Source organism: Pan troglodytes, chromosome 16 (assembly GCF_028858775.2).
Source record: "Pan troglodytes isolate AG18354 chromosome 16, NHGRI_mPanTro3-v2.0_pri, whole genome shotgun sequence".
Taxonomy (NCBI): domain Eukaryota; kingdom Metazoa; phylum Chordata; class Mammalia; order Primates; family Hominidae; genus Pan; species Pan troglodytes.
In genome coordinates, this window is record NC_072414.2 from 10,422,448 (window position 1) to 10,436,356 (window position 13,909).

General features: G+C 37.6%; 1 protein-coding gene and 1 pseudogene across 50 annotated transcripts in view; both read right to left on the minus strand.

Annotated features, from left to right (window-relative positions):
* Window positions 1–276: 276 nt before the first annotated feature.
* Window positions 277–13,909, minus strand: part of LOC100609273 (uncharacterized) — an 81,520-nt gene continuing 67,887 nt past the window's right edge. For 14 of the 50 annotated variants that reach the window (XM_063794552.1, XM_063794543.1, XM_063794545.1 and 11 more), the window contains 10 exons: window positions 13,084–13,199; window positions 12,631–12,759; window positions 11,564–11,669; window positions 11,264–11,469; window positions 10,952–11,112; window positions 8,772–8,902; window positions 5,019–5,358; window positions 3,166–3,271; window positions 2,321–2,435; window positions 277–1,638 (listed from right to left, as the gene is read on the minus strand). The gene's annotated coding sequence lies outside the window, so the exon portion shown is untranslated. Of the gene's footprint in view, window positions 1,639–2,320; window positions 2,436–3,165; window positions 3,272–5,018; window positions 5,359–8,748; window positions 8,903–10,130; window positions 10,282–10,775; window positions 11,113–11,263; window positions 11,470–11,563; window positions 11,670–12,630; window positions 12,760–13,083; window positions 13,200–13,909 lie in introns of all 50 variants that reach the window. The other 36 variants (XM_063794557.1, XM_063794554.1, XM_063794546.1 and 33 more) reach the window with 20 other exon arrangements.
* LOC112205755 (small nucleolar RNA SNORD116) lies at window positions 12,315–12,401 on the minus strand (annotated as a pseudogene).

The window sequence follows — 13,909 nt, forward strand, 5'->3', positions numbered from 1 at the left end:
AAAGTTGATGAAATTGCAGTCTAAACTGTAATTTCTTCCAACGAGAAGACACGAGACAGGAGGCAGAAGAAGAGACACACAAATCCACAGAACAAAAATGGAGCCAGTCACAGATGAGAGTACAGCATATGCGCAAGATGGCGGTACAGATAAATGGGCAATTATTGGCAAATAATCGCAAGTAATGGCAAGTAACTTGGCAACTTTAAGATTTCAAAACAAAAAAATTTCTCATGATTTAAGAATTTGAATTAAAAAAACACAAAAGAATTCGAATTTAACATAGGTGAAGGGTTTTATGGACTCAATATATATATCTTTCCAAAAATGACATGAAACTCAGAAGCCATAAAAGCGAACATGGTTATACTTGGACATGTAACAATCATACACATTCTTATAACAAAAACAAAGTTGAAAAGTGTGTAAAAAATAGCTATAATGGTTGACAATCCAAATCTTATTTCCCGAAATAGTAAATGAGCTCTTCGAAATCAGGAAGAGACTAAATCCTCCTCCCACCCACAAAATTGGACATAAAGAAGAAATTAAAAAATACAGATGGCTAATAAACATGAAAAAATGACCAAACTCAAAAACAAAAGAAATACAATTTAAGACAATAGTTTGGGTGATCACATTGGCAAAAATGTTAAATATTTATAAAATCCATTGTCTGTGAGGTTGTAGGAAAGCTGGCAATCTCATTCATTGCCATTTGAAGATAAAGTTGTTAACCACATTTTTGAAGGCAATCTTGCAATAATTTTCAAAATATAAATATAAAGTGTGCACATACTTAATCCCAGTAATTCAACTGATAAGTAATTTATTATGATATTATAGACAAATGCAAAATTACTGATATATAGGGAGGTTCATTGCACAGAAATTTGGTGCTAACATAAATATCTATGAGTGAGAAATGCTTAAAACATTTAATTATATTTTATCTACAAAACATTCATGTCGTCATTCAACAAATGACACAGATGTGTATGTACTACTGAAAAAGAAAAAGGCCATTGAATAAGGGCTGTTAAATGAAAGAGGTAATTTGCAGAAAAATGTGTTACAATATGGCCACACACGTGGATCCTTCCCCATAATGGCTTGTGTGTTTGTGTGCATCTATCCACTAAAAGAATGCATGTAGTTCACTTAATAGAGGAAAAGTATAGGGACAGAATTGGAAGAGAGGAGGGCATTTAATTTATATATTATTTAAATATGCTTTGAATTTTTGAAAAAAAATCATGCAGTTTCTTTTTAATATAGTCTGTATTTTTCAGTTTACCATGTGGCAAATGAAAATTATAAATGTATATTTATGGGAGCACTGAGCAATTCCACCATTTTGAGCATCTTGTGTAATATTATATCCTCTACTGAGGCTCCTGGGATTGAGTCAAGTGGCAGCAAGGGAAACAGTCACCATGCCCAAATTAAAGTCTCATCGATGATATCCCAACATGAGCATTTCTCAGTTAAGCATTTCTTATCTGCAGGAGGCATCCACTGCAACACAGGAAAGAGAAGAGTCTCCATGCAGAAGGAAGACTGTGTCATTGTTTTGGTGAAGCTGGCAGTAGAAGGAATGGCACCAACTCAACAAATCCACCTCTTTGTGGCCATCACCTGCAAGGACACAGTGGGGAAAAGTGGCAAAGGTGAGAAACACATTTCCTAAGGAGTCATGGGGGTATGAAATTCCTCTTCAATCTTCCTCCTACTTGTGCTAGAACAAATATACCCAGAGTACACAGAGAAAATCTCATTTCTAGCACCTGGGTCCATGATGAGGCCAAAAAAATGACATTAAAACTTCCTCATGTCCAGGATGCCAGATATTGGTGCTGCTTTTTCTCCTTTTGCTGGGCTCAAAAGTAATAGCCATCAACAACCTTGGGTTTCATGTCTGTCTCTTCCCATCTGGTTTCTTAAAGCTCTAGGTCATTCATTGATTTGATCAGTTATTTCAGACCAGTTTGTCAAACTTCCAGTCTAACAGTTATGGAGAGGCTACTGTGTCTTCTGTGTACAACAATTTTCTAGCATCACAATGGATCAAGCCATGAAGGAGTTCAGTTTACTAGATGAGAGAAGTTATGGAAATCCTTCATATTAACAGTAAATGTACTGAGATGTAGAAAAGCCACGAAGGTATATAAGAAAAGCTGCATCTCTTAACATATTATGAAATCTTAGAATCAATTAGAATGTAATCAAACATCATCAATATTCGGAAAATTAACAGTTCAATTTCTACTGAGACATGGCTTCTCCCAGAAAGCAAGGACTATTTTAACTAACACCTTACCTTTAGTGGGTGGTCTAGGCAATGCATAGGTGAGGAGGCTTTTTGTCTAAGGGGTGTTGTTTTGGGAATTTGCTGATAACATTCACTCCCAGAAGAGTTCCCAGGAAGTCATCTTCTGAGGTTTAAAAAAAAAGAAAAAAGAGAAACACCACTTCCAATGAAACAAGCAATGCAGCTGGAATCTGGAAATTCCTTCTCTGCTACTCTTTAATATTGATTTAATTTGGAATCTACCCCTTACTTACACAGTTCTGAAACCATAACCATCTAGTCCACAACTACACATTTCAATGTCAGCACACTGCATCAGGGACCTTCTCTCTTGCACATTTCCAGACCCGACTAGATCACCTGAATCCCACTGAAAGTTATGTTTCTTTCTGTTTTAAAATCATTTGTCTTCTACTGCTTAGTTGGTCAGGTTATTCACAAAATTACTCAAGACAATCTACTTATACATCTTTTTTCAATAAAAGTTTATTGAGAACCTGTTCTATGACAGGCAATCCACAAGGTGCTTGTATCACGAAAAAAAGAACTGAAAAAATATCTGGACATAAGAAATTAAAAGTCCACTGGATGAATCAATCATATAAATAAAGAGCTGACACATAATGGTCTTATGGAGGCAGATTCAGTTTTGGGCTCGGATTGCCGAGGAAGACCTGTTGTGACCACTCGTCTTTAACTCCCCAGAACTGTATCCACCCTCAGCTGGCTCTCAGATGGGTTTTCATGCTATTTAACTGGAAACAAATGTCATCAAACTCAAGAAGAGCAAGATCTATTAACTCCTTCCATCCTAGGCCTGTTTCCTATAAACATGCAGTTCCCTGCCCACATACCTGCAAGGGTGTCCAAGAGACCACAGGTAGGCATGGAGAGCCAGTGACCAGGGAGTAGGTTGTCAGCTCATTCTCTGGAGTTTTCTTTAATTCATTCTCTTGCTTCCTGACAAGTCAATAAACAAATTTAGTAATATTTATCACAATGTGGTAGCTTACAATTCTATTTTCAAACATACTTTCCCCAACATAATTTTAGCTAATATTTCTAAGACAAGTATTTTATAAATGTTGTTTTTATCGTATCTGAAAGTTAAGGCAAGGGCATGGACAGTTTCGCTTCCCTAGGGGCTCTATCATCACCTGACATAAAAGAAAAAGAGAAAAAATAACATTTTAAGAAAAAAAACGCAACTAAAATACATACATCTGTATGTTAATATAAAATCACACACACACACACACACACAATCTAATTTAACAATGAAACATTCAGGAAGAATGGGTATCCTGTGCTGGGAAAACACGGAGGTTGCTAAGCCCTTTGTGTGTCACGTGCACAGGCTTCAAATACGCACTGCCCTCCCTTTACCCTATAAGGTCCAATGGACACAGAGAGTGGCCAGCTAATGACTACGTTAGTAAGATAAAATATTCCCATTCTATTAAGACTAAGTGTTATAAAACAAAATTTGTACCATTATATACAGAGCAATACGATCATGGTCTATTAGCACCCAGTGAAGCCCAAGGAAAGCTTCTAAGAATTCCACTGGTGAAGGACATGTTCCTAGCTGAACAACTTTCATAAGACCATCTTCACAAAATATACATTTCAATAATTTCTAAATATCTGGAAAGGTTGGATTAAACTAAGCTACTCTTTTTTAAAATAATAGTCTAAAATTTGGCCCGAAACAATAATCTAGTGAAAGGCAATATTTATGTGCAATAATCAGAACTATCCTAACCACTCTTCATTTAAAAGACATACATAAATAAAATATCTTGATCTATGATTTGGAAGAAAGCATGTAATACAAAATCATTTTCAACAGCACCAATATAACTAGAAAGTCTAGATATGATAAAATGATGTAACTCTATTCAGAATAGCCTCATAACAGTGGCTTACATGTGATTTACTGATCTCAGCCCTGTTGATTACCTAAGGGACAAATGTAAAACTGTGCATATCTCAAACAGATGTGCTAATAACCTCTGAAGCCATCTGCAAAACAATGCATCATAAATTTTACCAAATGTATTTACAGGTTTTCTTCAATTGTCCTGTCCCTGTCAACCATTAAGATATCTTGAAATTACAGATTCATGTAAAAGTGTAATGTCTTAACTTTACAAAAAAAGTTAAGCCAAGAACATATAATAGTTAAAACGTGCATTTGTCTTCTGAATAAAAACATACTGATACAAGGCTACTGTTTTAATTCACTCTGTTGTCTCCTGACAAGTTAATAGACACATTTAGAAATATTTATCACAATGTGGTAGCTTACGATTCTATTTTCAAACATACTTTTCCCAAAATAATTTTAGCTAACTTTTCTAAGACAGATATTTTATAAATGTTTTTATCACATCTACATCTTTTATCATAGAATAGCATACATGTAGTAGCTCTAGATAATCTGAGTCCAATAGAACTTTCTGTGGCAAAAGAAGTGTCTTATAATTCTATCCTATAATATCAATTATGTTGATAATACATGGTGTAGAGTAACTTGAGAAAAATCACTAAATGGGTAAAGAGTGCAATCAGCATGTTTCAGCCTGTCACTAACTGTGTTAGGGACAAGTTCTCATTTTATTTAATATAGTATCTTCAAGATAGAGAGCACCTTTTCAATGATTAGGAGAGATATAAAATAAAAATAAAGACAGTTATTACTTACAGGTCCTGAGGGGTATATGGCATGCCTGGAGTCCACACACAGAGGTCAGGGAGCGAGAGAGAGAGAGAGGGAGAGAGAGAGAGAGAGACACCCATGGGCCAATGCCCTTATTGGGTCAAAGGTACTATTCAAACAGGTTTTCTGTGGAGACTTTTAAGTGGTGGGTTTAAAGCAAGCAGGCAAGAGTTCCCTGGGGTCACACTGTGACTGGGAGGTGGACACTGGTTCCATGAGGGGTGTGGGGTTCCAGGGTCTTGTCAAGTAGATTGCATCAAGCTGTCCCATGATGAAGTGGTCCAAAGGAGGCAGTTGGATAAGGCAGCTATCTGGACCAACCACACTGAGGAACAAGAAGGAGGTGTAGAACTGGAAACTGTGCAAAAGTGAGTAAGCCTTGCTTCTGGTATAACAAAGTTAAGCTTATACTCAAGATGGATGCCGAGGCAACATAAAATTATAAGAATTCACTACATGCTTCCAATGCCCATACCCAAAAGGACACACTGCTCAGGCCTCAGGGACATTCTCTCAATCACACATCTCATTCTAGCCCAATTTCATCTTCATTCCCAAAAAGGAGAAACTGTTCAAACATTCTTGATATCCAATACCTTTCTGCTATAAGCTAAGCAGAGAAATGTCAAAAATCCTAGAATCTCTAGGAATGAAAACCATAGAGGACTCACCATGTGATTAATGTTGATATATGATTTGATTACAAGAGGCTTCCCAAAATAGATCAAATTATTGCCTAGTTAAAACAATTCCCCACTGGCTACAAACATACTTGCCAGGCACAGTGGATCATGCCTGTAATCCCTGCACTTTGGGAGGCCAAGGAGGGCAGATCACCTGAGGTTGGGAGTTTGAGACCAGCCTGGCCCACATGGTGAAACCCTGTCTCTACAAAAACACAAAAATTAGCGGTGTGTGGTAGCACGTGCCTGTAATCCCAGCTACTTGGGAGGCTGAGGCAGGAGAATCGCTTGAACCCTGGAGGTGGAGGTTGCAGTGAGCCAACATCGTGCCACTGCACTCCCGTCTGGGCGACAGAGCGAGACTCAGCCTCAAAAAATATATATATATTTTCTTACTGCTCCTTGCAGAGCAGGGCTAACCCATAGACAGTGTTCCCAGAGTAGCCCAAAGATAAATTTAGAATGAGTGATATTGCTATGGGATCTTCTGGAAACCTCACAGAGATGAGCACTGAAGCCAATGAGAATCAAAATGTCAACGCTGTGTTGTTGAGTTGTAAGTGCAATGAGAACTTTGTTTTCCTTCATAGCTCTCCCCTCAAGAAAGCACAATGCAGCAAACAGCGACATTCCTGATCCAATCTATAGGGTCAGTAGTGATGTTGTCTCCATCATTCCTAATTCTAATGATCTGTGTCAGTCTAGCTAAAGGATTGTAAATTTCACAAATCTCTGCACAAACCCAACTTTTGGTTTCATGGATTTTTCTCTGTATTTTGTCTGGTTTTTTATGTCATCAATTTTTGCTCAAATCCCTATTGTTTACTTCCTTCTGCTTGCTTTGGATTTCATCTTCTAGTTTAGTCTTTTTCTTGTTTCTTAAGGTGGAAGCTTATGTCATTTATTTATCTTCCCTTTTTTTCTGATACAGTTATTTAAAACTATAAATATCCCTCTAAGCATGTCTTTAGTTGTATCAAATTCTATGCAAAATGTTTTCTGGATTCCTTTTATTTTTTAGACAGGGTCTCACTTTGTCTCCCAGGCTGGTATGCAGTGGTGCAATCTTGGTTCAATGCAGCTTCTACCTGCTGGGCTCAGGTGATTCCCCTACCTCAGCCTCCTGAGTAGCTGGGACTACAGGCATGCACCACCATGCTCAACTCATTTTTTGTATTTTTTTGTAGAGATGGGGTTTTGCCATGTTGCCCAGGTTGGTCTTGAACTCCTGGCCTCAAGTGATGTGCCCACCTACGCCTCCCAAAGTGCTGGAATTACAGGTGTAAGCAACCACCCCCGGCCTTTCTAGTTTAATATATATATTTTTGACCAATGGGCTCTGTAAAGTGTGTTAATTTCCAAATATCTTGTGACCTCCAAATTTATTTCTGTGTTGATTTCTAATTCCTCTATGGTCACACAACATACTCTACATGGTTTCAATCTTAAATTTATTGAGTACAGTTTTATAGCCTAACATATACTCTATCCTGGAGAATGTTCCAGGTATGCTTGAAAATAATTTGTATTTCTGTTGTTGGGTGAAGTTTTCTCTGTCTGTCTGTCTGTCTAACTGTCTATCTATCTATCTATCTATCTATCTCAGGTCAAATTGGTTGACAACATTGCTAAGTATGTTGTAACCTCAATGATGCTCTATCTAATTGACTTATCAGTGATTAAGAAGAGGGTATGAACAAAAGCTTTTATTGTTGAATTGCCTATTGATCCCCTCAATCATGTTAAATTTCAGTGTATGTAGTTTTGGGCACTGTTGTTAGTGCTGATATGATTGTAATTGTTACATATTCCATATTAACCCTTGTATCATTAAATACTATCCTTCTTCCTCTCTAGCAATACTTTATCTTAAAGTCTCTTTTTTCTGATGTCAGAATAGCCACTTCTGCTCTCTTCTGGATTCGCTGGATATAGCTTTTTCCATCTTTTTACTTTCCAACTATTTGTATCTTTTGTTCTAAAGTGTCTCTTCTGTAGAAAGCGTAGAGTTGCTCATGTTTAAAAAACAACGGAATTTCCTAATCTCTTAAAAATTTAATATAATTGTCATATGGCTGGGTTTATGTCTGTCATTTTCCTATCTGTTTTCTATATGTCTTATTGGTTCCTCTGTTCATCTTTAACTGCCTTCTTTTGTGTTAAACAGATCTTTTCGGTTATTCTATTTTAATTCTTTGGTTGTTCTTTTAATATTTTTTGAATTGTTTTCTTACTGGTGGTCCTAGTGTTTATAAAATACAACTTAAATGATCACAGCCTCCCTCAGATTAACAATATATGTGTAACATGGCCTTTTATATGACTTGAAATCAATTTGAAAGAAGCAATTCTATTGCTCAGTTAGTCCAGATTTCCAAAAGATACTGAAGCCATCATCAATCCAGGCATGTTTATAAAAGGGACTGTGAGCCTGAGATAGGAGACAGACACTACACACTAACAATTCTGTCACACTTGGACACAATGACACCATCACCACACTAAGTCATAGAGACCAGGATACAGGAATGATGATCCAGCCACATGGCTGACTACCATTATCATTGGAATGTTATAATTCCCTAAGAAGAATATTCTCTGGACAAAATGCTTACTGTGAGAATTCCCACTGGCCTGTGAGCATGGAATGGTATAATTATTTCTGATACTTTCTGTCATATTTCAAGGGGAATGTTTAAACTCTTTCATATGACATTCACATTTTGGTCTACATGACCTGTGGAAATGGAGTAAAAATATGGGAAGATGAGAAATATACATGTCCATTTGTCAAATATGCATAAGAAAGGAGGCTTCACTATGTATCTGCATATAAAATGTACTAATTCATTACTCTACTAGGATGTCTCTGATATTATTCAAAATATAAATTGTGCAAAAATTCTAGGAGAGGAAAAAAGGCCTCAAATAACTCACCAGGTTATTAATGCCTTACAGTGTTTGGTTCAACAGACTTTGTAAAAAAATTCTAAGTTATTTAATAACACAACAAAAATAATCCAGGGAATTACATGTATTAAAAATTGGATGTTACCCTTGCAGTGCATCGTTTTGATCTTTCCTGGAGAAAGAAGCTGGTGCAAATGACAAAAACAGTACTTCTTTGGTGTGGAGGTGAGAATTCCAAGCGGCAAAATGTTGTCTTCCACCAATATCACTTCCAATCTACAAAGGGGAAATCAGGGAGTTGAGAAACAAAACATTCCTAATGGAATATTTAGTAACAAGAGGTTGGTTGTAAGGAATTCACCAGAGATGTTCACTGGACCATCTGTATGACAAGAACAATACTCGGTACTTGAAACATGACAGTATAGAAATAATTTTTTCTGAAACATTGGTCTCAAAGTTTCCTCAGCATACCCAACACAACACCATTCATCATGACTAGGCTCTCTCCTTAAATCCATTAGAAACCCATTGAAAAGATATAAAAGTGGCCAGAAAAATCCACATTTTAAAAACTTGGAAATTTAATCATTTCACATCTAGGAATGTTTAATGCAGCATGTAGCTGAAGACAGTACTTCTGTGCACACAAAATTATTCTCTCAGCTTATGAGAAAAACGAAAGACAAAGAAACTGATTAAATCCCAGTGACTGCTTGGCAAGCAAATTATACTGTGAAGATTACATAAGTAATATCTATTTTTCAATTTTCATATACTTTTTTCACTTAATAGAGAAATGAAAAGTGAAAACCCCAAATCTCCTTGGATTTTGACCATCTCATTGCCCTCAAGAGAGCAAGCATGACTTAGAAGATTATTGCAGCTCCAGCAAAAGTGTGAATGGCTCTAGTGTAGGCATAGCTATTTCCCGCTTTTCACAACTCAAGTGCTGATTCCCCAGGGTCTGTTTACTATCAACATATTTATGTTGCCAATCAAGAACTCAGAGTTGCAATTTCATCTCCAAACTGGGTACCTACAGATCACTGTCCAATGCTACTTCTCTAGTGCATGTAAGCCGGTTAGTTTTCCAGTACCACAGCCCTTGCTGGGACCACATAGCTGAACAAACTGAACTCTCCTTCCATATAGTTTGCTTAGGGCAGGTAATTGGGCTGGACCTCATGTTCAGAGAAGTTATTATTTAACTCACTGTTTTCCCAGGTTTTTCAACAAGATCAATTATTAAAGTTATCAGTGACACATGCAAACTTCTAAAAAAGGGGGCACTGTTTGCTTCAGAAACATGAAAGAAAATGAGCACTCTGGAGTACACTTCTCTGGGACACACTGATCCACCCTATTAAGTCATGGAGACCAAGCCCCCAACACAGCAATGACCCAGGCTCCATGCTGCTCAGCACAGACAGTGCCTTATAGAGAATTACATAATCCCTAAAAAAGGGCAATATTTTAGTGACAAAATGCTTAGCAACCTGACCTGGCCCTTGAGGGTGGGATGGTAAAATTCATTCCCACTGGTCCCTGAGGATGGGACGGAAAAATCATTTCTGTTATTTTCTTTCATGTCACATCTCAAAAGGGAAAGGAATAAAGTTTCATGTGAGGCTAGGTGCCTTGTCTTTGTTGACCTGTGGGAATAGGGTAAACATGTAGAAACATGAGAACGATACAAGCATATGTGTCTGCTGGTCCATCAAGCACAAGACAGTGGGATTCAGTTTATGTACCTATTAAATTAGCTAATGTACTGCTCTCCTAAGATGTTTCCAGTGTTATTCAACAATAGTCAATGTGTTTGTCTCTAGCTTCCATCAGTCCAAATACTGTCCAACATTTACTGCCAGACAAATCAAATGTGCAACCAGACTATCAGTCTGCTCAAAGTTCCAAAAAGATGTTGGCCCGGTGAACATTCCATTCACAACAATGCATAGCATTTCCGTAAATTCAACCACCTCAGGATTACTTTACCTTTAAAGGTGACCCAAGGGACTGGGGAGGAAGAAGTCACAAAAAGCCATGATAAGGGAATAAACAAATGGTCTAAAAATCACTCGTAGCACTCAACCTGCTTGAGAGTGGGAGTGTGGCAATTTGCAGAAGCTGCAGAGCTGCACTGTACCTGATTCCACTAAAAGTGGTCACAGCAACGCAGGCAGGACACACACAGGTATGGTACTGTCCCAGGACATGGGACTAGAAGAACTGGGCAGTGCGCAGAGAGGGAAAGGCGGCCTCTGAACCCTCTTACCATGAGCTGCTTCCCACCTACTCTCAGCTCTCAAGAGTGAAGCTCACCAGGTGGTACTGCTGAGGACCCAGTGGCATTTGGGCACCGCATACCCCTTAGTCGCACCCAACTTTCCTCTGCCACACTGCTGAGGATCAGCCTCTCTGGCACTCTCCACGCTTCAGGCCCATAGAAAGATCATCAGCAAGACTGAGAAAGCACAAAAATTCTGGAAAAGAACAAACAGAAGCCTCAGATGACTCACCAGATTAAGGTCTTATAGTATCTGAATTAACTGACTCCATATAGCACCCATTAAATTCCTAAATACTTAAAACAGCAATAACCCAGGAAAAAAGATATCAAAAATTAGATGTTACCTCAGCGTGTTTCATTGTATTCTTTTTCAGTTGAGGAAGCCGGTAAAAGTGACGTATCAGATCTTCATTTCCCAGGCTTTTCAACAAGATCAATTATTACAGTTATCAGTGACAAATGCAAACTTCTAAAAAAGGGGCAATGTTTGCCTCAGATCTTCATTGGCGTAAAGGTTAAAAATCTATGCAACTCTAGTATCACATGGAACCTGCAAACCACAGGGGCAATTAGAGAAGTTGAGAAAGAAATCTTCCACATCGAATGTTTCCTGATAAGAAGTTATGAGGAATTATGATACATACTCACTGACAACGTGTATGTCCAGAAAAAAGTATACTTATTCCACAGAACAGGAGAATGTTTAAAGTCCTTTTTCCAAGACCTGTTCAGGTTAACCATAAAGTCCACCTAGACATCAATTAACAAGGATCTCCCTTAACATGCATAGGAAAATCCACTGATGAAATATGAAGATTAGCCAATAAAATCCGCATAACATTCCAAGGACTGGAAATGTAATCATCTCACAACATCTACTTGAATCACTCAAATGTCTAGAATATTGCTTTATACAGACAGAAAAAAGGTCTGAATTCTTGGTACTGGGTTAGCAAGCAAATTTAAACAAACTAAAATATTCTCATGGTTAGAAATCACTCTTAATTTTCCAGATATTACCTCTGCCTAAAAAAATAATCGATAAGATCCACACCATCTTTGGAACTGATGATCTAAATGACCTTAGTAAACTGCTCTCACTCAAAAGACTGTCATGTCCCAGATAACTTATGGATGGCTCAAAGGTAGGCACAATCATATCTCATGGGGTCTCACTACATATGTGCTGGTTTTCCAGGGTCTGTTTACTACCAGTGGATAGATGCTACCCGCCAAGCACCAAAGGAATAGCCATTTTATTAAAAAATAGGATATTTATAGATGACTGTCCAATTCATTTCCTCTAACATACGCAGGCAGATTAGCTTTCAAATACCCCAGTCCCTGTGGGCACTGACCATCCACATCCCTCCACGTTTGCCTGTCATGTGTGCTGGACCTCAGCTCACAGAAGTGGTTTGGTCACTCATTTTTTTCAGATTTCAATGAGATTTTTTTTTTTTTTAAAGTCATCGTCAATCCAGGTACATTTATAAAAGGTACCTTAAGCCTGGGATATGTGACAGACACTGAGCACACAGCTTTCCATCAGCTTGGGGTACACTGACCCACACTATTCATTCAATTATGGAGACTGGCATCACAGTCAATGACTGGCCAATGGCTGACTAGCATGGCCAGGGTCTCATGGTCACTGGAGTGTCACGATCTCCTAAGAGGAATGCCAGTATTTTCAGGACAAAATGCTTACCATGGGAGAATTCCTACGGATTCTTGAAGATGAGGTGATAGAAGTATTCTCAATACTTTTCTCATGTCACATCTCAAGAGGACAGAATAAAATATTTTATATGAAACCCAGTTCTTGGTTCATGCCCATCTGTGAAAACAGTACAAATATGGGAAGATGGTAAGTATATATGTCCATTTGTCAAACATGCACAAGGGAGCGTTTGTTATGTATATTAATATCAAATATACTAACATAACTCTACTAGGATGTTTTTGATATTACTGAAAAGGGAGAACGCAAAAAAAAAAACATTGGAAATAAAGGATAATGAAAGCCTTGGATGATTCACCAGGTAATTAATGCCTCATACTGTTATTAACAGATCATTCACAAAACTGATTATCTACTTGACTACAGAAAAAATTACAAAATAAGCCATAAAAAGTAAATTTATTCAAACTTGGATGTTACCTTTGGAGTGCGTCCTTTTGTTCTGCCCCAGGGAATGAAACAGGTAAGAGTGACAAGATCAGCATTTCTTTGGGATGGCAGTGAGAATTCCATGCAATTCCAAAATCACTTCCGTTCTGCAAGGCACAGGGGACATTACAGGAGTTTTGAAACAAAACCTTCCCAACTGAATGATTCCTGACAACAGTTTGTAATTAATTAGCCATAGTCACTTGACTATCCACATAACTAAAAAATCTGCTTGTTGCTTGGAACAGGGTAAGTACAGAAAATCAATGTTTCCAAGATTTTGGTCTCGAAGGCCAAAGGCCCCGAGTATTACTAAAATTAGAATCTCTCTTAAAATGTACAAAGACTCAATGAAAGAATATACCTATTAGCCAACAATATTCACCTAAAATCCCTAGAACTAGAAATTTCATTATTTCACATTAAAATGTTTAATGAAGCATCTAATTTAATCTATCATCTAATGCTTAGAAAATTGCTCCCTGAGTGACAGGAAAAAGAAAAACAAATGCTGTTCTAATCCTTGAGACTGAGTTAGGAAGCAAATTCCAGCATGTAATAAGATAATCCCATGAATACAACCCACTCTTCAATTTTCACATATTTCTTTTAGTGAAAGAATAAATAGCAAGCAAAGACTGATAATTTCTTTCTAATTGACTACATAATATACCTATACATGCTGATACTCACTAAGAATGTTGTGGCATCTACGAAAATAGTGTGAATGACTCGAGTGCTGGCACAGCCATTTCTACAATGTTCACTCCTCTGACACTGGTACCCCAAAGCCTGATTACTAGGTGTTTGAAGGCTG